Here is a 24,439-nt window from a genome sequence, read left to right on the forward strand (position 1 = left end):
GAGGCAGAGGACAGGGAGGCACAGGAGGGAAAGGGGAAAACTCTAGGTGGGTGTCTCTGGTTCTAAGAAGGAATGTGGGTGGGGGCTTGTTGGTCTTCCGGTAGGGGGGGGAGGCGATGGCTTCAGCCAATACTGGCCACTGGAAAAGGCTGGGTTGGGGGGTGCGGGAGGGGTGGTAGCAAGATGGTTTGTAACCACACACACACCCTCCCTCTTCCTTCCCCAAGTCCTCTGGATGGTCTTCTGGCCTCCCCCTACAATACACAGTTCTTAATAACCCCCACCTGAAAAACAAAACAGAAAGTCCAAACACCCACCTAGGATGTTGTAAGTCCCAAGGTCAGGCCTCCTGGCCTTCCTGTCCTGCAGCAACCAAACAGAAGAAAATGGTCTTCTTGTTCTTCTTCTTCTCTCTTCTCTCTTCCTCTCTCTCCTCTCTGGCCCCTCAGGAACACCAGCAGTATCTAAATGTTGAACTCAGTAGGCAAAGCAGCAGCAGCAGGAACACCTCCTCTCTCCTCAGTGTCCAGCTCCAAACTGAGCAACAACGAGCTCAACAAGATCGTTAAGATGTTTTTTTTTCTCAGGACAATTTATTTATTTCTGTTTCCAGATACAAAAATGTGATACACTTCAACAGGAATCTGATATTAGAACAAAAGAATACAACACAGTTATGCAGGAAAAATAAATGCAGGTTACTGGATTTAGTCTCTACTCTAAGATGTGTACTCTTTTAAAAAAAACATCAGTCCTACCCGCGCCATGTTTTCCACAAAGGGGGAAAAGGAAGCATGAAAAATTAAGTTAGAAACAAGCCCTTACATTTAAAATCAAATCAAAAACCCACAAAGAATGAAGATTCCCATACAACTTCAAAGAATGTAAACAAAAAAAAACATTCATTCTAAAGTTCTGCTTTGCAACTTAGTCATTTCGGTCAGGACTTGCACTTCTACGAGAGTTTTCGGATGGTGTACGACTTCGCTTTGGTGAAAGTGATCTAGACTGCGAGCGACTTCGAACCGGAGATCCGGACTTGGATCTTCTTAGAGGAGATAGAGACCTGCTTCTCTGCCTCGACAGAGACCTGGATCTGGATCGTGACCTCGATCTAGACCTGGACCTTTTAGGAGAAAACGACCGAGACCTTCTTGGTGAAAAAGACCGGGACCTCCGAGGAGAAAAAGACCTGAACCTTCTGCCATGGTTACGGCTGTGTGAGCGGGTGTACCTTCTTCCCCGCGAGCGTGAACGCAATCTAGTCCTGGACCTGCTCCTTCTGCGTCGGCTATAGCGAGGACAGTCATAAGCATAATGACCCTTTTCTCCACATTCATAGCATCGATCATTTGGGTCAAAGGGTCGGCGTGCTGGTGGCCGCTCAAAGCGTGAGTGCCGAGGCATTCCTGTTGATAGTTCCACTCAAACGCGTGAGCCACAAATGACCTCTTCCCTCCGCCCATTCTCCATTAACTGAAAGCGAAGCCCATGTTGCACAGCCTGGGCACGAGTATTAATCACTCATACTTAAAGTTCACTATTGTAAATAAACTCTCAAGAATGTCTCCCTGCCTGTGGTTCCTTGTTATGATGAGCAATGTTCGTGTCACTCAGATGTGAAACCTTCGTTCTTGCATAAGATAAAGGCAGGTGTCTCAGTCCAGGGCCACTTCCCTCGGCTCTGTGCAGCCTTCAGACCTCAGTGATGGTCCAGCCTCACACTCACTGGACACATTACTGATACCTGCACCTCGATGGTGTTGGTCTTTGCTGCCAGAATGTCGTGGGCAGGCGTTACAGAGTTCCATCATTCTCTCTGTGTGCTCTCAGCAACTTTAAGGTGGGGCTGGCCCCCACATCTCTTCAGCATCTGTGACCAGTGATGCTGTGCTCTTAAATTTCACAGCTGTGTCTCGATGATATGACCCTGATCGTGGAGCGCAAGCGATCTGCCCTTAGCGAGGCAGGAGTCAGACATTCTCAGAGGCTATGTGAAGATCTATGGAGTGTCCTCACTGCATGTCATCATCATCCTCTTGGAATCTAGCGATTATTAGGGCCCCCACTGTGTCTCCATGACAGGAGCCTGAGCGCTGAGAGTATGTGCGCTGCCATCAGCCCCACAGGAGTCATTCACAAATGCAAGGTGAGGATGTCAGGTCTGTCTTCACTGCACCCCGTCATCATCCTCCATGAATTTTGCAGCTATGAGGGACTCCCGAGCGTGCCTGCCTTGTCTGGCCAATGCAATGGCCTCATCACCTTCATCCCCTTTGGCGTCCTCCTCATCGGAGGATACGTGCAAGAAAGACCCAAACCACCCTGTCGCTTGCCATTTTAACACTCCACCCTGCTCTCTTGCCCACATGTCCGTCCTTGGCTTGCTGCATTGTTCCAGTGAAGCTCAACGCAAACTGGAGGAACAGCACCTCATCTTCCGACTAGGCACTTTACAGCCTTCCGGGCTGAATATTGAATTCAACAATTTTAGATCTTAAACTCCCTTCCCCATCCCCACCCTCTTTCCATTTCTTCCCCCTCCCTTTTGTTTTTTCCAATAATTTATATAGATTTTTCTTTTCCCACCTATTTCCATTATTTTTAAATCTATAACTGTAATACCCTGTCAGTCTTTCCTCCCCACCCCCACTAGAGCTGTACCTTGAGTGTCCTGCCATCCATTCTTAATTAGCACATTCTCTTAGATAATATCATCACCTTTAACACCTCTCTGTTCCTTTGTCTATAACATCTTTTGATTATCTGCTCCTATCACTGCTTGCTTGTCCCTACAACCACCACCCCCCACCCCCAACTTCTCTCTCTCTCTCTCTCTCCCCCCACACCTTAACCCAGCTTATATTTCACCCCTCTCCTAACTTCACTCAGTTCTGCTGAAGGGTCATGAGGACTCGAAACGTCAACTCTTTTCTTCTCCGCCGATGCTGCCAGACCTGCTGAGTTTTTCCAGGTAATTCTTTTGTTTTGGATTTCCAGCATCCGCAGTAGTTTTTTGTTTCCTCCATCTCCTCCTCAGTCAGTCCTCCCCTTGTTGCAGTGCCAGGTTGTGAAGTGAGCAGCAAGTGATGATAATGCACGACACCCTCTGGGGACTGGAATGCAGTGCTTCACCAGATCTGTCAAGGCACCAGGACCTCATCTTCAATGTGCCTATCGTTTGCTCCACCAAAGTCTGGGTCACGGCATGAGCCTCGGTACCACCATCACTGCAGCCTGAGGCCACAGCACGGGTGTCACCAGCCACGGCCTCTGTGCATAGCCCTTGTCCTCGAGGAGCCAACCCTGAAGCCTCTGTAGAAGGTGTCAGGGATCCGAGACCTGCTAAGGATGTTGGAGATGTGGACGCTCCCTGGGAATTGTTCGCAGACCTACAGGATGTGTTTGTGGTGGTCACACACCAGCTGCACGTTCAGTGAGTGGAAGCCCTTGTGGTTGATGGAGTTTGACTGCTGGTTGGGATCCAAGTGCAAGGTGAGTGCAGTCGATTGCACCCTGCACCTGTGGAAATCCAGAGATTCTGCACAAATCCCAGTGCTCTTGCTTCCTGGCCAGATCCCGGGTGAAATGTACAAAGTTCTGTGCATTTGCACAGATGGCAGCCATGACCTCCTGGATACACTTGTGCGTGGAGCTTGCGAAATCCCGCACAGGTCACCTGTGGAGCCCTGGAAGGAGTCACAGTTGTAAGAATTGAGCACCTCAGTCACTTTCACAGCCACTGGCAGTGGATGCCCTCCATGTTCCCGTGGCACCAAATCCCACAGCAGCTGGTAATGTGACCAGCCAGTTCCCTAGACATGCTCAGTCTTTGGTGACACTGGTTCTCAGTCATCTGCAGGATTGACAGGCACCGTCTATAGATCCTGGGTTTAGTGAGGTACCTACGAGCGATGGCTCTCTGTGGGTCTTCAGTAACGTGTTCAGCAGACCCTGCTGCCCCTTCATCTTGAGGGAGATGCTCCTCCCTTTGCCAAGCCAGGCGCCTTCACTGCTCTGAAGAAGAGTCACACGGATTTGAAACGTTAACTCTGTTTTTCTCTCCAAAGATGCTGAGCTTTTCCAGTATTTTCTGTTTTTGCCTCCGCTGCTGTCTTTGTCTTCTTCTCTGCTCCCTGTAAACCATGAGGCATCTGCTAAATCACCAGGCTCCATGATCCTGATGTTCTCCTCCTGCAGGATCAAAGAGAGAGATGCGTGGGTTAGTATAGGTGTACTAAGAATCTCTCTTGGTTAAGTCTGAAGACCCCTTCACACATGCACGAGAGTGCTGGCTGCTATTTGGATGGTCAGTGTGTAGTGTGCTCATTGGCTATCTGAAACCCCACCCACCTCCGCCCCATTCTTCTTGACCGATTGGCAGCAGCTTTGCCCATTGGACTGCACGCTGTGCTCTCAGCTCAGGCACAGGCATTCTCCTAACCCGCACTGCGAGGCTGCAGTGTTAGCTTGAACCATGGGGGAGACTGGTCCAAACCTCCTTAATAAAGACATTACAAGGGGCTGTGAGCGTCTCCGCCAGTGACTGTGCCATGGCCGCCTTTCACAAGGGGATTGTACAACTTGCCCAGTCGGCCAATAGCTTTGCTGCCCCTGAAACTCACATTAATTTGCAGCCTGCACCCGAGGGGTGAAAGTTCTGGAGCATTTGGTGGCACTTGCTTTTGTGTTGCTTGAGTGGGCAGAAAAGCTTCAGAGGCTCCCACTCCTGGCAGGTCAATGTGACACGAACATTGCTCATTGTCTTATGAGTAAAGGTTGGACAGACTGGGATTGTTTCTGCTGAAGTTTAGAAGAATGGGGGATGATTTGACTGAAGTTTATAAATGGGTCTTTTTCTGATTGGCAGAATGTGACGAGTGGAGTCCCACTGGGGCCTCAACTTTTTACAATTTATATCAGTGACTTAGATGAGGGGAGTGAAGACATGGTAACTAAATTGCAGATGACACAAAGATAGGTAGGAAAGTATATTGTGAAGAGGATATGAGGAGATTGTAGTCGGTGATAAATAGATAGAGTGAGTGGACAAAGATCTGGCAAATGGAGTTTAATGTGGGAAAATGTGAAGTTGTTCACTTTGGCAAGAAGACCAAGAAAGCAGAGTATTATTTAAACAGAGAACGACTGCAGAATTCAAGGTACAGAGGGATCTGGGTGTTCTAGTACATCGCGGTATCACAGTATCTTTACAGTGCAGAAGGAGGCCATTTGGCTCATTGAGCCTGTACTGGCCCTCTCAAAGGGCACTCCACCTAGTCCCACAAAAAGTAAGTTTGCAGGTGCATCAAGTAATTAAGAAGGCTAATGGAATACTATCCTTAATTATGAGAGGAATTGAACATAAAAGTAAGGATGTTATGCTTCAGTTATACAGGGCATTGGTGAGACCACATCTCAATTACTGTGTGCAGTTTTGGTCTCCTTATTTGAGGAAGGATGTAAATGTATTGGAGACGGTTCACAGGAGGTTTACTAGATTGATACCTGGAATGAGTGGGTTGTCTTATGAGGAAAGGTTGGACAGACTGGGCTTGTTTCCACTGGAGTTTAGAAAGATAGATAGGAAAGTAAGTTGTGAAGAGGACATAAGGAGGCTACAAACAGATATAGGTGGGTTAAATGAGTGGGTAAAGATCTGGCAAATGGAGTATAATATGGGAAAACGTGAAATTGCCCATTTTGGCAGGAAGAATAAAAAAGAAGTATGTTATCTAAATGGTGAGAAATTGCAGAGCTCTGAAGTGCAGAGGGATTTGCGTGTCCTAGTGCATGAATCACAAGAGACTAGTACGCAGGTACAGCAAGTAGTTAGAATGTTATCATTTATTGCAATGGGAATCGAATACATAAGTAGGAGGTTATGTTTCAGTTATACAGGGCATTGGTGAGACCACATCTGGAGTACTGTGTACAGCATTGGTCACCTTATTTAAGGAAGGGTGTACTGCATTGGAAGCAGTTCAGAGAAGGTTTACTAGATTAATACCTGGAATGGGTGGGCTATCTTATGAGGAAAGGTAGGACAGGTCAGGGTGGTATCCTCTGGAGTTTAGAAGAGTAAGAGGCGACTTGATTGAAGCATATAAGATCCTGAGGGGTCTTAACAGGGTGGATGTGGAGAGGACGTTTCCTCTTGTGGGAGAATCTAGAACTAGGGAGTCACTGTTTAAAAATAAGGGGTTGCCCTTTTAAAACAGAGATGAGGCAAAATTTTTACTCTCACAGGGTCATGAGTCTTTGGAACTCTCTTCCAGAAAAGGCAATGGAAGCAGGGTCTTTATATATTTTTCAGGCAGAGGTCAGTAGATTCTTGGTAAACAAAGGGGTGATAGGTTATCGGGGGTGGGTGGAATGCAAATTTGAGGTTACTATCAGATCAGCCATGATCTTATTAAATGGCCGAGCAGGGTCGAGGGGCTGAATGGCCTGCTCTTTCTCCGTGTTTGTATGTTCATAGAAGATTGAGGGGTGATTTGATTGAAGTCTACAAGATCCTGAACGGCCTTGACAAGGTGGATGTGGAAAGGATGTTTCCTCTTGTGGGTGAGTCCAGAACTAGGAGGCACTGTTTTAAAATTAGGGGTCACCCTTTTAGGATAGAGATGAAGAGAAATTTTCTCTCCGAGGGTTGTGTGACTTTGGAATTCTCTGCCTCAGAAGGTGGTGGAGGCAGGGGGGTCATTGAATATTTTTAAGACAGAGGTAGATAGATTCTTGTTAGACAAGGGAATCAAAGGTTATCGGGGGGTGTATGGGGATGTGGAAATTGAAACACAAACAGATCAGCCATGATCTTGCTAAATGATGAGCAGGCTCGAGGGGCCGAATGGCCTTCTCCTGCTCCTATTACTGATGTTCTTATAACAAGGAGCCATAGGCAAGGAGACATTCTTGGGAGTTTATTGACAACAGTGAACGTTAAGTACATGGGACTAATACCTGTGCCCAGGCTGTGCAACTAGGCCCTCTTAACCTCCCTAACCCTGCTACTATATCTTGGTGAATGGTCTCAGCTGAACATTCTCAGCTGCTAAGAATGTTCACTTTTGACAAGTCTTTCCAAGTGTGTGGCCACTTCCCTCACCCCCCCCTCCCCCCATCCCCTAAGCATGTGCTTGAATATTTCCTTCAGCCTGTCTGTGCTGCCTTGACCCCAAACCCTCCAACCCCCGCCCCCCCGAGCCTGACCTGCGCTGGAGCCCTTGCCCTGTCACTGCACCGGAAGCCAGCTAGGAGAAAGCGACTTGCCTGTGTCCCTGCGAATGTGCAGCGCCTCTTCCTTGATGTCCTGCAGGCAATGCTCGGGAACGCTGTGCTAGGCTGCGTTCACTCAGCTCCAAGTTCCCCTCAAAGCTCAGGTCACCAGGTGCACGCCTTTTATAGGCAGTCGTGAATCGCGGCATTCTGAAGTCAGGCCGATGTGGATGGTCAGTTTGACATGGGGGATGATTCCGATGAGCAGGGCTTATAAAGAGATGCAAATATATTAAAATGACATTACCGATGTGCGGCTGTGGGAAAAAATGGATTATCATCGACAGATGGAGTGGACAATCACAAAGTGGTTTTATGACGGCATTAAGCTGGTTTTTGGCCTTCTTGCCATATTGTTCCCCCAGCCTGCCATGATGCCCAATGCCAATGGGGCCGGAAAATTCCAGCCGTTGTGTCAGTCTTCATGGAGGAAAACACTAAAAACAGCCTTCTGTGGCAATGAATTCCATAGATTCACCACTCTCTGGCTAAAGAAGTTTCTCCTCGTCTCTGTTCTAAAAGGTCTTCCCTTTACTCTGAGGCTGTGCCCTCGGGTCCTAATCTCTCCTACTAATGGAAACATCTTCCCCACGTCCACTCTATCCAGGCCTTTCAGTATTCTGTAAGTTTCGATCAGATCCCCCCCTCATCCTTCTAAACTCCATCGAGTATAGACCCAGAGTCCTCAAACGTTCCTCGTATGTTAAGCCTTTCATTCCTGGGATCATTCTCGTGAACCTCCTCTGGACCCTCTCCAGGGCCAGTACATTCTTCCTGAGATACAGGGCCCAAAATTGCTCACAATATTCTAAATGTGGTCTGACCAGAGACTTATAAAGCCTCAGCAGCACATCCCTGCTTTTATATTCTAGTCCTCTCGAAATAAATGCCAACATTGCATTTGCCTTCCTAAATACTGACTCAAACTGTAAGTTAACCTTAAGAGAATCCTGGACTAGGACTCCCAAGTCCCTTTGCACTCCAGACTTCTGAATTCACTCCCCATTTAGAAAATAGTCTATGCCTCTATTCTTCCTACCAAAGTGCATGACCCCACTCTTCCCCACACTGTATTCCATCTGCCATTTCTTTGCCCATTCTTCTAACCTGTCCAAATCCTTCTGCAGCCTCCCCGCCTCCTCAATACTACCTGTCCCTCCACCTATCTTTGTATCATCTGCAAACTTAGCCAGGATGCCCTCAGTTCCTTTATCTCATTTATTAATGTATTAAGTGAAAAGTTGTGGTCCCAACACTGACCCCTGCGGAACTCCACTAGTCACCGGCCGCTATCCTGAGAAGGACCCCCTTATCCCCACTCTCTGGCTCCTGCCAGACAGCCAATCTTCTATCCATGCTAGTACCTTGCCTCTAACACCATGGGCTCTTATCTTACTGAGCAGCCTCCTGTGCGGCACCTTGTCAAAGGCCTTCTGGAAGTCCAAGTAGATAACATCCATTGGCTCTCCTTTGTCTAACCTACTCATTACCTCCTCAAAGAATTCTAATAGATTTGTCAGGCATGACCTCCTCTTGATGAAACCATGCTGACTTTGCCCGATTTTATCATGCACTTCCAAGTATTCTGAAATCTCATCCTTAATAATGGACTCTAAAATCTTACCAATGACCGAGGTCAGGCTAATCGGCCTGTAATTTCCTGTCTTTTGCCTCACTCCCTTTTTAAATAGGGGGGTTACATTAGTGATTTTCCAGTCCTCTGGGACCCTCCCTGACTCCAGTGATTCCTGAAAGATCGCCACTAACGCCTCCACTATCTCTTCAGCTATCTCCTTCAGAACTCTGGGGTGTAATCCATCTGGTCCAGGTGATTTATCCACCTTCAGACCTTTCAGTTTTCCTAGCACCTTCTCCTTGGTAATAGCCACCATTCTCACCTCTGCCCCCCGACTCTCTTGAACTTTGGGGATGTCACTCGTGTCTTCCACTGTAAAGACTGACGCAAAGTACCTATTCAGTTCCTCCGCCATTTCTTTGTTCCCCACTACTACTTCTCCAGCGTCATTTTCCAGCAGCCCAATGTCCACTTTTGCCTCTCTCTTAACCTTTATATATCTAAAAAAACTCTTGCAATCTTCTTTTATATTACTGGCTAGTTTACCCTCATATTTAATCTTCTCCCTCCTTATTTCTTTTTTAGTTGTCCTCTGTTGGTCTTTGTAGGCTTCCCAATCCCCTGGTTTCCCACTGCTCTTCACTACATTGTATGCTTTCTCTTTAGCTTTTATGCTGTCCCTGACTTCCCTTGTCAGCCATGGTTGCCTCGTCCTCCCTTTAGTATGCTTCTTCTTCCTAGGGATGAATTTTTGCTGTGTCTCCCAAATTACTCCCAGAAACTCCTGCCATTGCTGTTCCACTGTCTTTCCTGCTAGGCTCATCTCCCAGTCAATTCTGGCCAGCTCCTCCCTCATGCCTCTGTGCTTGCCTTTATTCAACTGTAATACCGTTACATCTGATTTCAGCTTTTTCCTCTCAAATTGCAGGGTAAATTCTATCATATTATGATCACTTCCCCCTAAGGGTTCCTTCACCTTAAGCTCCCTTATCAAATCTGCCTCATTACACATCACTAAATCTAGAATTGCCTGTTCCCTAGTGGGCTCCACCACAAGCTGCTCCAAAAAGCCATCTCGTAGACATTCCACAAATTCCTTTTCTTGGGATCCACAACCAACCTGATTTTCCCATTCTACCTGCATATTGAAATCCCCCATGATCACTGTAACCTTGCCATTCTTACACACCTTTTCTATCTCCTGGTGTATCTTGTGCATCCTGACTACTGTTCGGAGGCCTGTATATAACTCCCATTGTGGTTTTTTTACCTTTGCGGTTCCTCAACTCTACCCACACAGATTCTACATCATCTGACCCTACATCATTTCTTGCTATCGATTTAATTTCATTTCTTACTAACAAAGCAACCCCACCCCCTCTGCCAACCTGCCTATCTTTTCGATAGGATGTATATCCTTGGATATTTAGCTCCCAGTCCTGATCCCCTTGCAGCCATGTCTCCGTGATGCCCACCACATCATACCTGCCAATTTCAATCTGCGCCACAAGCTCATTTACCTTATTTCGTATACTGCGTGCATTCAGATACAACACCTTCAGTCCTGTATTTCCCGTCCCCTTTCTCATTGTCGTCCCTTTATCTGATGTGCTTGAAGTTAGATTCCTAGTCCTTTCCAAACACTCTGTCCTATTTTGTGTTCTGGAGACTTTAATAGCCTCTCCTGGGCTCTCCTTTCTTTTCAGTTTCTTCATAATTTTCCATGAAGTTGAATCCACCCCTCCACATGCTAACCTGCTGCTTTGTTTCCCATTAGTCATACTTCTTGGGGTTTTACCCTTCCCTCCCCCCCACTTTCTAGTTTAAAGTCCTGTTGACCACCCTATTTACCCTTTTCGCTAGAACATCTCAAACATGTCAATTGAAAATATAGGTTATGACAGTTATTTAAAGTTTCCCTCTGGGATTTTAAATAACTCAGCCTTTACAAATTGTTGTGTCATAACACCCGATGATCCACACCCAGAGTGTGAAAGACGTGGTGGCAGGGATAATGGATGCATTGGTGGCCATGGTTCCTGCAGATTGGAAACTGGCAAATGTAACCCCACTACTTGAGAAATGAGGGAGAGAGAAAACAGGGAACTACAGGCTTGTTAGCCTGACATCAGTCAAAGGGAAAATCTGTAACAAAGATGTGATAACAGGACACTTAGAAAATAATGGTAGGGTTGGGCAGAGTCAACATAGATTTATAAAAAGGAAATCAGGTTTAACAAACCTGTTGGAGTTTTTTGAGGATGTAACTAGCAGAATATATAAAGGGGAACCAATGGATATGGTATATTTAGATTTTCAGAAATCTTTTGATACCAAAAAGTTGGTAAACAAAATTAGAGCACATGGGATTGTGGGGAATATACTGGCATGGAGTGAGTACTGGTTAAAGGACAGAAAACAGAGAGTAGGAATAAATGGGTCATTCTCGCTTTGGCAGGTTGTGACCCGTGGGGTACCACAAGGATCAGTGCTTCGACCCCAGCTACTCACAATCTCTATCAATGCTTTGGTTATGGGGATTAAATGTTATGTTTCCAAGTTTGCAGAAGACACAAAGCTCGGTGAAAGTGTGAGTTGTGAGGAGGATCCAAAGGGGCTGCAAAGAGATTTGGAGAGGCTAAGTGAGTGGGAAAAAATTTGGCAGATGGAATACAGTATGGAGAAATGTGAGGTTATCCACTTTGGTAGGGGGTGGGAGAGGGGGGTGGGGGCAGGGGGCTGAACGGGTAGGGGGTGTGGGGGCATGGGGGTGGTGGGGGCTGGGAGGGGGGGGTTTGGTGGGGGCGGGGAAGGGATGTGAGGGCAGGGAGGGGGGGTGGGGGTGTGGGGATGGGGGCATGTGGGGGCAGGGGGGTATGGGGGCAAGGGTGGTGTGTGGGGGCAGGGGGGTGGTGGGGGAGGGGAAGGGGTGTGGGGGCAAGGAGGGGGGGTGGGGGTGGGGGAGTGGGGACAGGGTGGATGGTGGGGGCACGGGAGAGGTGTGGGGGTGGGGGGGGTTGGTGGGGTGGGGGGGAGTGTTGGGGGTGGGGGCTGGGGGGTGTAGGGGTATGGGGGGGGTGTAGGGGTATGGGGGGAGTGTGGGGGCAGGGTGGATGGTGGGGGCAGGGGAGGGGTTTGGGGGCGGGGGAGTGCTGGGGTGGGGGGAGTGTGGGGGTGGGAGAGGGGTGTGGGGGCCGGGGGGTGTGGGGGTGGGGGCAGGGGGGGCGTGGTCCAGAACGAGGGGATTCAGCCTCAGAATCAGGGTCAGGTCATTTAGGGCTGAAATGGGGAGGAATTTCTTCACTCAGAGGGAGGTGAATCTTTGGAATTCTCTACCCCAGAGGCTGTGGAAGCTCAATCATCGAGTATGTTCAAGACAGAAATTGATAGATTTCGACACGTTAAAAACATTAAGGGATATGGAGATGGAGCAGGAAAACGATGTAGAAGTATAAAATCAGCCATGATCTCATTGAATGGTGGAGACGGCTCGAAGGGCTGAATGGCCTATTCCTGCTCCTATTTCTTATGCTCTTATCTTCTTAACATAAAGACTTCCTTAACAGACATGTTCTGTAACCAACACCATTACAACCTGGTGTCAGCTGGGGATCAAAAAACCTTCAACCTCACAAGAATGCTGGAAAGCTAAGAAAAGGAAAATCTTCAATAGATTCTGAACTGAAAGAAGCTCCTACAGATGCTGAGAAAATTCATCAGGAAAAGCTGTGGAGAGAAGAGCCTGAAAGCTAAAGGCAGAAGTTTTGCTGCAGCAGAAGATTCCACACAACCTCCCTTGGAAGTTCAGCTTCAGCAGGCAGAGCTCATAGCCTGCGAGGGTGAGCGAAACCCTTTCCATAGCCTGTAGGAGTGAGCGAAACCCTTTCCATAGCCTGTAGGAGTGAGCTAAATCCTTTCCATAGCCTGTAGGAGTGAGCTAAACCCTTTCCATAGCCTGTAGGAGTGAGCTAAACCCTTTCCATAGCCTGTAGGAGTGAGCTAAACCCTTTCCATAGCCTGTAGGAGTGAGCTAAACCCTTTCCATAGCCTGTAAGGGTGAACTTAACCCTTTCCATAGCCTGTGAGGGTGAGCGAAACCCTTTCCACTTCCAGGCTGCAGCCCGTCCTGAGAAGCCCCTTTTACTAATTCACTCAGAAGCACCAATTGAATGGCATTGACCCTAATCCCCAACTCTAAACTTCAACACGTGGCACCGAGTTGAAAAGAACAAAAAAATTAACTTACTCAACTCTTGGGAACCTCATGACTGTCCGAACCCTTAAACAGCAAGCTTACAGTTAATTTAAATACTTGGTACTCACAACACTGCATCACTGAATAAATCAAGTCGACAGATAGCCAACCCATGCAGCCATTGTTAAAATACTTTTCAGCCAGAAGTGCACGGCTGCCATTTTGTGGAGCCCGCCAAAACCAGCGAGTGCAGGAACCCTCCTTTGTCTCTAAAGAGACTGGCGATGCCATCTTAAAAACAAGAGAGCAGCAATAAACTCCACTGAAGAGAAAAAAATGCTCAAAAACAGCAGGCAGAATTCAAAACACACTTCTCAGGATCTTTTGTCTGTTTTAAAAATTCATTAGAGGGCCCAAATGATTTGTTTCCAATGTTTCCTGCAGGGAGAACAGTTGATAAGTTTTTAAAAAAATAGCCTGTGATCACAGTGGGAGTTGGCCGAAACTGACACACAGAAAGAACAGAGAGAGAGAAAAGAAAAACAGCAATAAGGGAGCCATTTTGAAGGGGGAAAAGCACAGTTACTGCACAGCCATTCTTAAAAGGACAATGACATTTAAATCTCTAAGTGCAGAAAACCAGAGAAGAAACACATGGTTACTACATAGCCATTCCTAAAAGGCCAACCACATTAAAAGCTGTGACTGCAAAAGAAAAAAAATAGAATTCCAGGGAGCAGAGTCAGAGGATGGAGTTCCAGAGCGGTGAGTATAAAAACATGACCTCAGGGATTCGTGGCCTAGTTCCAGGGAGCAGAGTCGGAGGACAGAATTCCAGAGCAGTGAGTATAAAAACCTTACCTCGGGGATTCACGGCCTAGTTCCAGGGAGCAGAGTCGGAGGGCAGAGTTCCAGAGCGGTGAGTATAAAAACCTTACCTCGGGGATTCGCGGCCTAGTTCCAGGGAGCAGAGTCGGAGGGCGGAGTTCCAGAGCGGTGAGTATAAAAACCTTACCTCGGGGATTCACGGCCTAGTTCCAGGGAGCAGAGTCGGAGGGTGGACCTCGGGTCTTAAAAAAAGTTAAAAGTGGCGTCACGGTAAATCCATGACCTGATTGGCTGGTAGAGAATCTACACTGAATTTGAAACCAAGACATTTTTAAACTAATTAAACCAAATAAATTAATCACTTAATTAATAAGTAGAGGGCATCTTGACCAGAAGCAGGGGAATTACTGTTCTTAGAATTTAGCATTTATAGTAGAAATCTAGCCCTAGGGAATGTATAGTTAATAAGGAGTCAATAAGCAGTTATTAGATTTAAATTAATTTATTAAATAGTTGTAGAAATGCCAGTTGCTGGGGTGAAGTGCTTCACCTGTGGGATGTGGGAAATCTCTGACGCTTCAAGTGTCCCGGACAACTACATCTGCAGGAAGTGTCCCCAATTGCAGCTCCTCACAGACCCGCATGGATTGGTTGGAGCAGCAGTTGGTTGCACTTAGGAGCATTCAGGCAGCGGAAACCGTCATTGACAGGAGTTTTACAGACGTGGTCACACCCAAGGTACAGACAGATAGATGGGTGACCGCTAGAAGGGGCAGGCAGTCAGTGCAGAAATGCCCTGTGGCTGTCCCCCTCTCTAACAGGTATACCATTTTGGATACTGTTGGGGGGGGATGGCCTATCAGGGGAAAACAACAGCAGTAGCCAGAGCAGTGGCACCACGGCTGTCTCTGTTGTTCAGCAGAGGGGGTCAAAGCACAGAAGAACAATTGTCATAGGGGACTCTATAGTCAGGGGCTCAGATAGGCGCTTCTGTGGTGGTGAAAGAGACAGCAGGATGGTATGTTGCCTCCCTGGTGCCAGGGTCCAGGATGTCTCTGATCGGCACAGGACATTCTGAAGGGGGAGGGAGAACAGCCAGAGGTCATGGTTCACATTGGTACTAACGACATAGGCAGGAAGAGTGACGAGGTCCTGCAGCGGGAGCTCAGGGAGTTAGGCAGAAAGTTAAAAAACAGGACCTCTCGGGTTGTAATCTCAGGATTACTCCCTGTGCCACGTGCCAGTGAGGCTAGAAATAGGAAGATAGTGCAGCTAAACACGTGGCTAAATAGATGGTGTAGGAGGGAGGGTTTTCGATATCTGGATCATTGGGATCTCTTCCGGGGCAGGTGGGACCTGTACAAGAAGGATGGGTTGCATCTAAACTGGAGGGGCACCAATATCCTGGCTGCAAGGTTTGCTAGTGTCACTCGGGAGGGTTTAAACTAGTATGGCAGGGGGGTGGGAACCAGAGCAATAGGTCAGCAGGTGAAATAAATGACTGGGAACTAGTGAATATGGCCAGTAGGACTAAGAGGAAGAGCAGGCAGGGAGAAATTACTGAACACAGTGGGACTGGGGGTCTGAAATGCATTTGTTTCAATGCGAGGGGTATAACAGGCAAGGCAGATGAGCTTAGAGCTTGGATTAGTACGTGGGACTATGATGTTATTGCTGTTACAGAGATTTGGTTGAAGGATGGACAGGATTGGCAGATAAGCGTTCCAGGATTTAGATGTTTCAGGCAGAATAGAGAGGGATGTAGAAGAGGTGGGGGAGTTGCACTGCTGGTTAAGGGGAATATCACAGCTGTACGACAGGAGAACACCTCGGAGGGCTCATGCAGCGAGGCAATATGGGTAGAGTTCCGGAATAGGAAGGGTGCAGTCACAATGTTGGGGGTTTACTATAGGCCTCCCAATTGCCGGCGGGAGATTGAGGAACAGTTATATAGGCAGATTTTGGAAAGATATAAAAGCAATAGGATTGTTGTGGTGGGTGATTTTAACTTTCCCTATATTGACTGGGAATCACTTAGTGCTAGGGGTTTGGATGGTGCAGAACTTGTAAGGTGCATCCAGGAGGGCTTCCTGAGACAATATGTAGATAGTCCAACTAGGGAAGGGGCAATACTGGACCTGGTATTAGGGAATGAACCCGGCCAGGTGGTCGAAGATTCAGTAGGGAAGCATTTCGGGAAAAGTGACCATAATTCAGTAAGTTTCAAGGTACTGGTCGATAAGGATAACAGGAGTCCTCAGGTTAAGGTGCTTAATTGGGGGAAGGCTAATTATAACAATATTAGGCAGGAACTGAGGAATCTAGACTGGAGGCGGATGTTTGAGGGCAAATCAACAACTGACATGTGGGGGGCATTCAAACGTCAGTTGATAAGAACTCAGGACCGGCATGTCCCTGCTAGGATGAAGGATAAGTATGGCAAGTTTCAGGAACCTTGGATAACGAAGGATATTGTGAGATTAGTCAAAAAGAAAAGAGAAGCATTCGTAAGGGCTAGAAGGCTGGGAACAGATGAAGCCCGTGGAGAATATAAAGAAAGTAGGAAGAAACTTAAGCAGGGAGTCAGGAGGGCTAAAAGGGGTCATGAAAAGTCATGGCAACAAAGATTAAGGAAAATCCCAAGGCCTTTTATACATATGTAAAAAGCAAGAGGGTAGCCAGGGAAAGGGTAGTCCCACTCAGGGACAGAGGTGGGAATCTGTGTGTGGAGCCAGAAGAAATGGGAGAGATACTCAGTATTTACCAAAGAGAAGGACTTAGCGGTCGATTTGTCCGGGGAAGAGTGTGTAGATAGCCTGGATCATGTTGAGATCAAAAAAGAGGTGTTAGGCATCTTGAAGAATATTAAGGTGGATAAGTCCTCAGGGCCAGATGGGATCTACCCCCAGAGTACTGAGGGAGTCAAGGGAGGAGATTGTTGGGGCCTTGACAGAAATCTTTGTATCCTCACTGGCTACGGGTGAGGTCCCAGGGGACTGGACAATGGCCAATGTTGTTCCATTGTTTAAGAAGGATAGCAGGGATAATCCAGAAAATTACAGGCCGGTGAGCCTTACGTCAGTGGTAGGGAAATTATTGGAGAAGATTCTTCGTGACAGGATTTACTACCATTTGGAAGCAAATGGGCGTATTAGTGAGAAGCAGCATGTTTTGCGAAGGGGAGGTCGTATCTCACTAACTCAATCGAGTTTTTCGAGGAAGTGACAAAGATGATCGACGATGGAAGGGCAGTGGATGTTGTATACATGGATTTCAGTAAGGCCTTTGACAAGGTGCCTCATGGCAGACTGGTACAGAAGGTAAAATCGTGCGGGATCAGAGGTGAGCTGGCAAGATGGGTACAGAATTGGCTTGGTCATAGAAGACAGAGAGTAGCAGTGGAAGGGTGCTTTTCTGAATGGAGAGCTGTGACTAATGGTGTTCCGCAGGGATCAGTGCTGGGACCTTTGCTGTTTGTAGTATACATAAATGATTTGGAGGAAAGTGTAACTGGGCTAATTAGTAAGTTTGCAGATGACACTAAGGTTGGAGGAGTTGCAAATAGTGAAGAGGATTGTCAAAGGATACAATGGGACATAGATCGGTTGGAGACTTGGGCGGAGAAATGGCAGATGGAGTTTAATCCGGACAAATGCGAGGTAATGCGTTTTGGAAGGTCTAATACAAGCAGGAATTATACAGTAAATGGCAGAACCCTTAAGTGCATTGATGAGCAGAGGGATCTGGGTGTACAGATCCACAGGTCACTGAAAGTGGCAACGCAGGTAGATAAGGTAGTCAGGAAGGCATATGGCATGCTTGCTTTCATTGGCAGGGGTATTGAGTATAAAAGCTGGGAAGTCATGCTGCAGCTGTATAGAACCTTGGTTAGGCCACACTTGGAATATTGTGTGCAATTCTGGTCGCCACATTACCAGAAGGATATGGAGGCATTGGAGAGGGTGCAGAGGAGGTTTACCAGGATGCTGCCTGGTCTGGAGGTTATTAGCTATGAGGAGAGGTTGGAGAAACTCAGATTGTTCTCACTAGAGCGATGGAGATTGAGGGGCAACTTGATAGAAGTTTACAGTTTAAAATTATGAGTGGCATGGACAGAGTAGATAGTCAGAAGCTTTTTCCCAGGGTGGAAGAGTCAATTACTAGGGGACATAGATTCAAGGTGAGAGGAGAAAACTTTAGAGGAGATATGCATGGCAAGTTTTTTACGCAGAGGGTAGTGAGTGTCTGGAATTCGCTGCCAGAGGAGGTGGTGGAAGCAGGTACGATAGTGGTGTTTAAGAGGCAGCTTGACAAATACATGAATTGGATGGGAATAGAGGGATACGGACCCCGGAAGTGCAAAATGTTTTAGTTGACGGGCAATATGATCGGCGCAGGCTTGGAGGGCCGAAGGGCCTGTTCCTGTGCTGTACTTTTCTTTGTTCTCTGTTCTTTGTTCTTTGTAAATGGCCAAGGATCAAAAATGCAAATTACCAGATCAATTTAGACTGATCCCACTGCCAAACGAAATGGAAAATTGGGTGTTCTGGAGAACAGAGTTTTTAAACTGCTGGAAAACATCAGGTCTCAGTAAGAAATCTTTTTATCCTTTTTATCCTTGTTTGCTGAGTTGCTGATGATGTAATCCTGATGCAGTGTATCGATGAGTCCTCAACCAGCTTTAATGAAATATCAGCAGCCTTTAAGGAATTTTTTAATCTTCAAGTGGAGGAGTTTGCAGAGCTTGAAAGAGGCATCGAAACCCCCCAGCAAAACATTGGAATGGCAAAGGACAACACCTGAACAAAGCACAAGAGGGTGCCAGAGAGGCACAGAACTTTCCAGAAGCCCCAGTCATCGATCTCGATGGGTAACTTGAGCCAGAAGACGTGAATGATTTCTTTTTGGAAGGTGTGGACACGTTTCCAAAACCGTACCAGCAACTGGTAGTGAATCACAAAATCACAGAATCACAGTGCAGAAGAGGCCCTTCGGCCCATCGAGTCTGCACCAACATGTGAGAAACACCTGACCTACCTACCTAATCCCATTGACCAGCACTTGGCCCATAGCCTTGAATGTTATGACGTGCCAAGTGCACATCCAAGTACTTTTTAAAGGATGTGAGGCAACCCGCCTCCACCACCCTCCCAGGCAGTGCATTCCACACCGTAACCACCCTCTGGGTAAAAAAGATTTTCCTCACATCCCCCCTAAACCTCCTGCCCCTCACCTTGAACTTATGTCCCCTCATGACCGACCCTTCAACTCAGGGGAACAGCTGCTCCCTACCCACCCTGTCCATGCCCCTCATAATCTTGTAAACCTCGATCAAGCGCCCCTCAGTCTTCTCTGCTCCAACGAAAACAACCCAAGTCTATCCAACCTCTCTTCATAACTTAAATGTTTCATCCCAGGCAACATCCTGGTGAATCTCCTCTGCACCCCCTCCAGTGCAATCACATCCTTCCTATAATGTGTCGACCAGTCTGACAACTCTGCAGGGACTATTATTTATATGGACCATAGTCCTCTAACCATTTAAACAAAATTTTGCATCAAGGATCCGGGGAGATTATTTCATTGGAGTTTAATGCTGCAACCATATAATTTGAAAATCATTCATGTAGCAGGAAGAGACAATATCATATCAGATACTTTATCGAAAGTTTAAATATGGAGGAACATGGATGTTGTGATTAGAATGGACATGTGAAATATAATTTTTATGTAATGTCATTTTTCTTTGTATATTTAATGTAAATACATTGTTACTGCTAGAGTAGGTCTATATAATTAATATAGAGATAGTGATGAGAGGGAATTGTTTAGTAGAAAATGAAAGCATTTCTTAAAGATGCCTTTTCATTTTTTTCTGCGGGGAGATGTTTGGAGCAATATATAATTTTGAAGTTGCATATATATATTTGTTTGTGAATTAAGGTAAAAAGGGTTCCAGTTTCATTTGGGTTTTTAATGTGTGAACCTTGGTGCTGGGAAATCTGGATGGACTGTTGACTAAAAGGTCAGGTTTTATGAGTTTGTTTGTCTATATACATTTTAAATGAGGCTTTACAACCCCTGAAGTTAAGAGATGGGTTAGAAGTTTAGTGATTGTGGAGAAAATAACACAAAGGAGAAAAAACTGTGCTGTTGCTGGGTGACAGTGATCAAGTGACACAGAGACAGAGGCAGGAGAGAGTTCTGTGTGTGTCAGAGAGAGAAAACAGTGATTTTAAGCTCTCTGAGAAGTAAAGGCACAGTCTATTGGGATTTTAGTTAACTGAAGGATCAGTTATGGAACTCAGTAAAGTGATAAGTTTAGCAGAGGTGCTACCAGAAGAATGAGTATAGGGAACGCATGTGTTTTCTCTGCAATTGAAGCAATAGTGAGTTTAGAGTGCAGTTTTGGGAGTCTCAGAGAGAGATACGAGTTGGGTGAAAAGCGTTGAGTGAATGCTCAGGAATTCACTGGAAGAAAACCATTTGCAACTGTGCCAGTCTCAAGCAAGAAACCTTTGTGTCAAGTTACTGGTAAATCTTCACTGGTTCATGTGTCTGTAAAGATATTACTGGGTAAAGGAATAGTGTAATTTAAATCATTTTCTTGTGCTTGTATTGCAATCTTCTCAAATTTCTTTTTGTCTGACGTAATATAGTTCACTTTTCTTGTTTTAATAAATATTTTATTCTTTGTATTAAAAGCTCATCAGCGGGCTGTTGTGAATGTGTTCAGTAACTAACCTCCATGGTTTCAAAAGCAAAGTTAGGGCCTATCAAGCCAGGTTTCACTCTGGGATCTGACTTGTCCAGTATTAACAGCAGCTGGGATGGTAACAAGGAATGTTATGGGACCAGCGATTTCGGGCACTGAAACCTGAACAGAATTGTGAGAATGTGAGGGAGCTAATGATACTGGAAGAACTTCGAAACAGTGCCCCAGATTTCTAATGGACGGGAAGTGACTGTCCTGGCAGTTGGCTATGGTACATCACATAGGCAGCTAGGGGGCAGTGGATCTCCATTTGTAAACCCACAGGGACGCTCTGTGTCACTGGACTCCTGTCGGTCGGCAACAGCACTTTTTACTACATTACGTTTTTTCCAAAATCGTTAAACTTCTAATTCCTTTTAACCCATCCCCTCAACTTCAAGGGTTGTAAAACCTGATTAAAAATATATTTATAAAAACAAATCCAAAGAAACGGAGTTTTTTGTTAGGAGGCCAGTCAGACTCCCTGGCTACAAGGCTCACAAATTCTAAATGAAACTAAAACCACGTTTCAACTTCCTTAATACACAATTATACATATTCAACTCAAACATTATACATTGTTCCTAACAGTATCATTGTTACTGTTTTAACATCCAGATGAACATACAGACAAGGGGCAGGAGTCGGCCATTCAGCCCCTCGAACCTGCTCGGCCATTTAATAAGATCATGGCTGATCTGACAGTAACCTCAAATCTGCATCCCGCCCACCCCGATAACCTATCACTCCCTTGTTTACCAAGAATCTACTGACCTCTGCCTGAAAAAAATTAAAGACTCTGCTTCCATTGCCTGTTCAGAAAGAGAGTTCCAAGGACTCACGGCCCTCTGAGTGAAAAAAATTCACCTCATCTCTGGTTTAAATGGGTGACCCCTTATTTTTAAACAGCGACCCCTAGTTCTAGACCCCTCAGGATCTTATATGTTTCAATCAAGTCGCCTCTTACTCGTCTAAACTCCAGTGGATACAACCCTGACCTGTCCTACCTTTCCTCATAAGACAACCCACCCATTCCAGCTATTAGTCTGATAAACCTTCTCTGACTGCTTCCAACCCATTTACATCCTTCTTTAAATAAGGAGATCAATACTGTACACAATACTCCGTATCTGGTCTCACCAGTACCCTGTACAACTGAAGCATAATCTTCCTACTGTTGCATTCAATTCCCCTCACAATAAATGATAACATTCTATTAGCTTTCCTAATTACCTGCTGTACCTGCATACTAACCTTCAGTGATTCATGCACTAGGACACCCAGATCCCTCTGAATCTCAGAGCTCTGCAATCTCTCACCATTTAAACAATAAGCTTCTTTTTTATTCTTCCTGCCAAAATGGACAATTCCACATCTTCTCACATTAAACTCCACCTGCCAGATCTTTGCCACTCACTTAACCTATCTCTATCTGTTTGTAGCCTCCTTATGTTCTCTTCACAACTTATTTTCTGACCAATCGTTGTACCATCACCAAATTTGGCAACCATCCCTTCAATCCTTTCATCCAAGTCATTGATATAAATTGTAAACAGTTGAGGTCCCAGCACTGATCCCTGTGGCACACCACTCATTACATCTTGTCAGCCTGAAAAAGACCCATTTATGCCTACTCTCTGCTTCCTGTTAGCCAACCAATCTTCTATCCATGCCAATATGTTACTCCCTTTTATATGGGACTTTATCATCTCCCATTTCCTTTCCTGGCACAGCCTTTACTGAAGACTTCTTAAACTTTTCTATTACTGTTCCAATTTAGTGCTCAGCTTCCAACAATTGGCTTTAAGAGGCTTTGTTTTATGGAGAAGGCCGAAGCTGTTCCAGCCAATAGAAATGCTAGTTTAGAGATCAAAAATGATGGAAAGAAACAAGAATGCTTCCATTGCCATAAAACAGGTTTAAAAAAATGGTTAGGATCCATCCAGCCAGGTTTTACTCTTGTCCAGTATTAACACAAACTGGTATCATAACAGTGCAATTAAAAAGTTTCCCTCAGAACCTAGAAGAACAGCTCCCACAACACTCAAAAAGCTGGACACCATCCAGGACAAAGCAGTCCGCTTGATTGGCACCACATCCACAAACATTCACTCCCTCCACCACTGACGCACAGTAGTAGCAGTGTGTACCATCTACTGCACTGCAGGAATTCACCAAGGGTCCTTGGACAGTACCTTCCAAACCCACGACCAGCACCACCTAAAAGGACAAAGGCAGCAGACACATGGGAACACCACCACCTGCAAGTTCCCCTCCAAATCACACAACATCCTGACTTGGAAATATATCGCCGATCCTTCACTGTTGCTGAGACAAAATCTGGAACTCCCTCCCAAACAGCGCTGTGGGTGTACCTACACCACATGGACTGCAGCGGTTCAAGAAGGCAGCTCACCACCACCTTCTCAAGGGCAATTAGGGATGGGCAATAAATGCTGGCCCAGGCTGCAATGCCCACATCCCATGAATGAACAATAAAAATGAAAGGTGGATATGGCTTTCGGGTAGTCGAGGGGCTTCTTCCTTGAATACTGCTAAATTGAGGCAAGATTATAAAGGTTTCATACCAAAGGGAGGAGTGTTCCCTTACTCCTCCAACAAAATCATAGCTGGTGGCTGACGATACAACTGTGTTCCAGATGGTTTGATGAAGGGAAAGAAACAATACTAACAGGGTGTTTTCATGTAATTTATGAACTTATTCCCTTGTGTTATGCCAATTTATGAAGTGGTTTAGTAAACATAATTGTTACTATGGCAATTGTTCCTATTGAAGCGGTTGATTTTGTAACGGGTAATGATTTGACCAGCATAGACTGTAACATGGCAATGACTGTGTTACAGTAGTTGCTTGATCATACTGACTTTGCCAAATTCCCCAAAATTACTCTGGCCAAACACAAGGAGCTTATTGCTGATAACAAACAATTGAAGGAAAAACTGATCAGTGCAGAAAACCAACTTACACAAACAAAAGGTGAGTTTGCTCATGAGAAATGAGAGCTGGTGAGAGCACTGAAGTGTGGGTCACAGGCTGTACAACACTTGATTGAGGGCTTTAAATGTCTAACTGATAAATTTGTAGAAGCAAATTCAACAAAGATAGATCTTCAATTAAAACTTGATGAACTGCAAATATCAGAAGCTTTCGTTAAGCACCGTGAAAAAAACCTTGAACAGGAAAAGGAATTGCAGAACAGTTGGTTGAATGCTGAATTAAAAACAAGACTGATGAACTGTTGGATTTTCATCATGAATAGAGCAATGACATCCTTGAAATCTGATGCAATCCGGAGAACAAAAAGGATGGAATGTGTCGTATGGAGGAGTAGATGCAGAATTTTAAAGCAACTATGGAAAATTTGAAGAAACAGATTGATGATCGAACAAGTGAATTGAAAGAGTCTAAGGAGCAATCAGTGACCATGAAAGAAAGATTCTGAAATGAACTGAATGCCCGTGTGAAGTTGTTAAGCTAGCATAAGGACTCTGCGCATGACTCTGAAATGAAGACAACTGAACTGAGCTAGTAGTCGTTGAGCTGAAGCAACAAAATAATAAACTTGGAACAGAATTGTAAGAGAAGGGAGCAAACAACTATTTGGATGAAACTGTGAAAGAAATGGAGAAGGAGGTTACATTTTCAAGGGCAAACGAGGAGAATATGAGACTGAGAGTGGAGTCAGGAGTTAAAAGAGTGCAAGAAGGAGTGAGAATGAGAGTGAAGCCAGAGAGTTAAAAGAGCGCGAGAATGGGCGAGACTGAGATAAACCCAGTAAATTGTAGT

The 24,439-nt window shown here is 45.8% G+C and overlaps 1 pseudogene across 1 annotated transcript; it reads right to left on the reverse strand.

The window, feature by feature from the left end:
• Positions 1-573: 573 nt before the first annotated feature.
• LOC144694283 (uncharacterized) lies at positions 574-20,627 on the reverse strand (annotated as a pseudogene). Its single transcript, XR_013579701.1, has 3 exons — positions 20,622-20,627; positions 18,677-18,820; positions 574-1,503 (listed from the first exon to the last, which is right to left on the reverse strand). The product of XR_013579701.1 is annotated as an uncharacterized LOC144694283 (transcript).
• Positions 20,628-24,439: the final 3,812 nt, after the last annotated feature.

The sequence above is a fragment of the Cetorhinus maximus genome, chromosome 19 (genome assembly GCF_964194155.1).
Source record: "Cetorhinus maximus chromosome 19, sCetMax3.hap1.1, whole genome shotgun sequence".
NCBI lineage: Eukaryota > Metazoa > Chordata > Chondrichthyes > Lamniformes > Cetorhinidae > Cetorhinus > Cetorhinus maximus.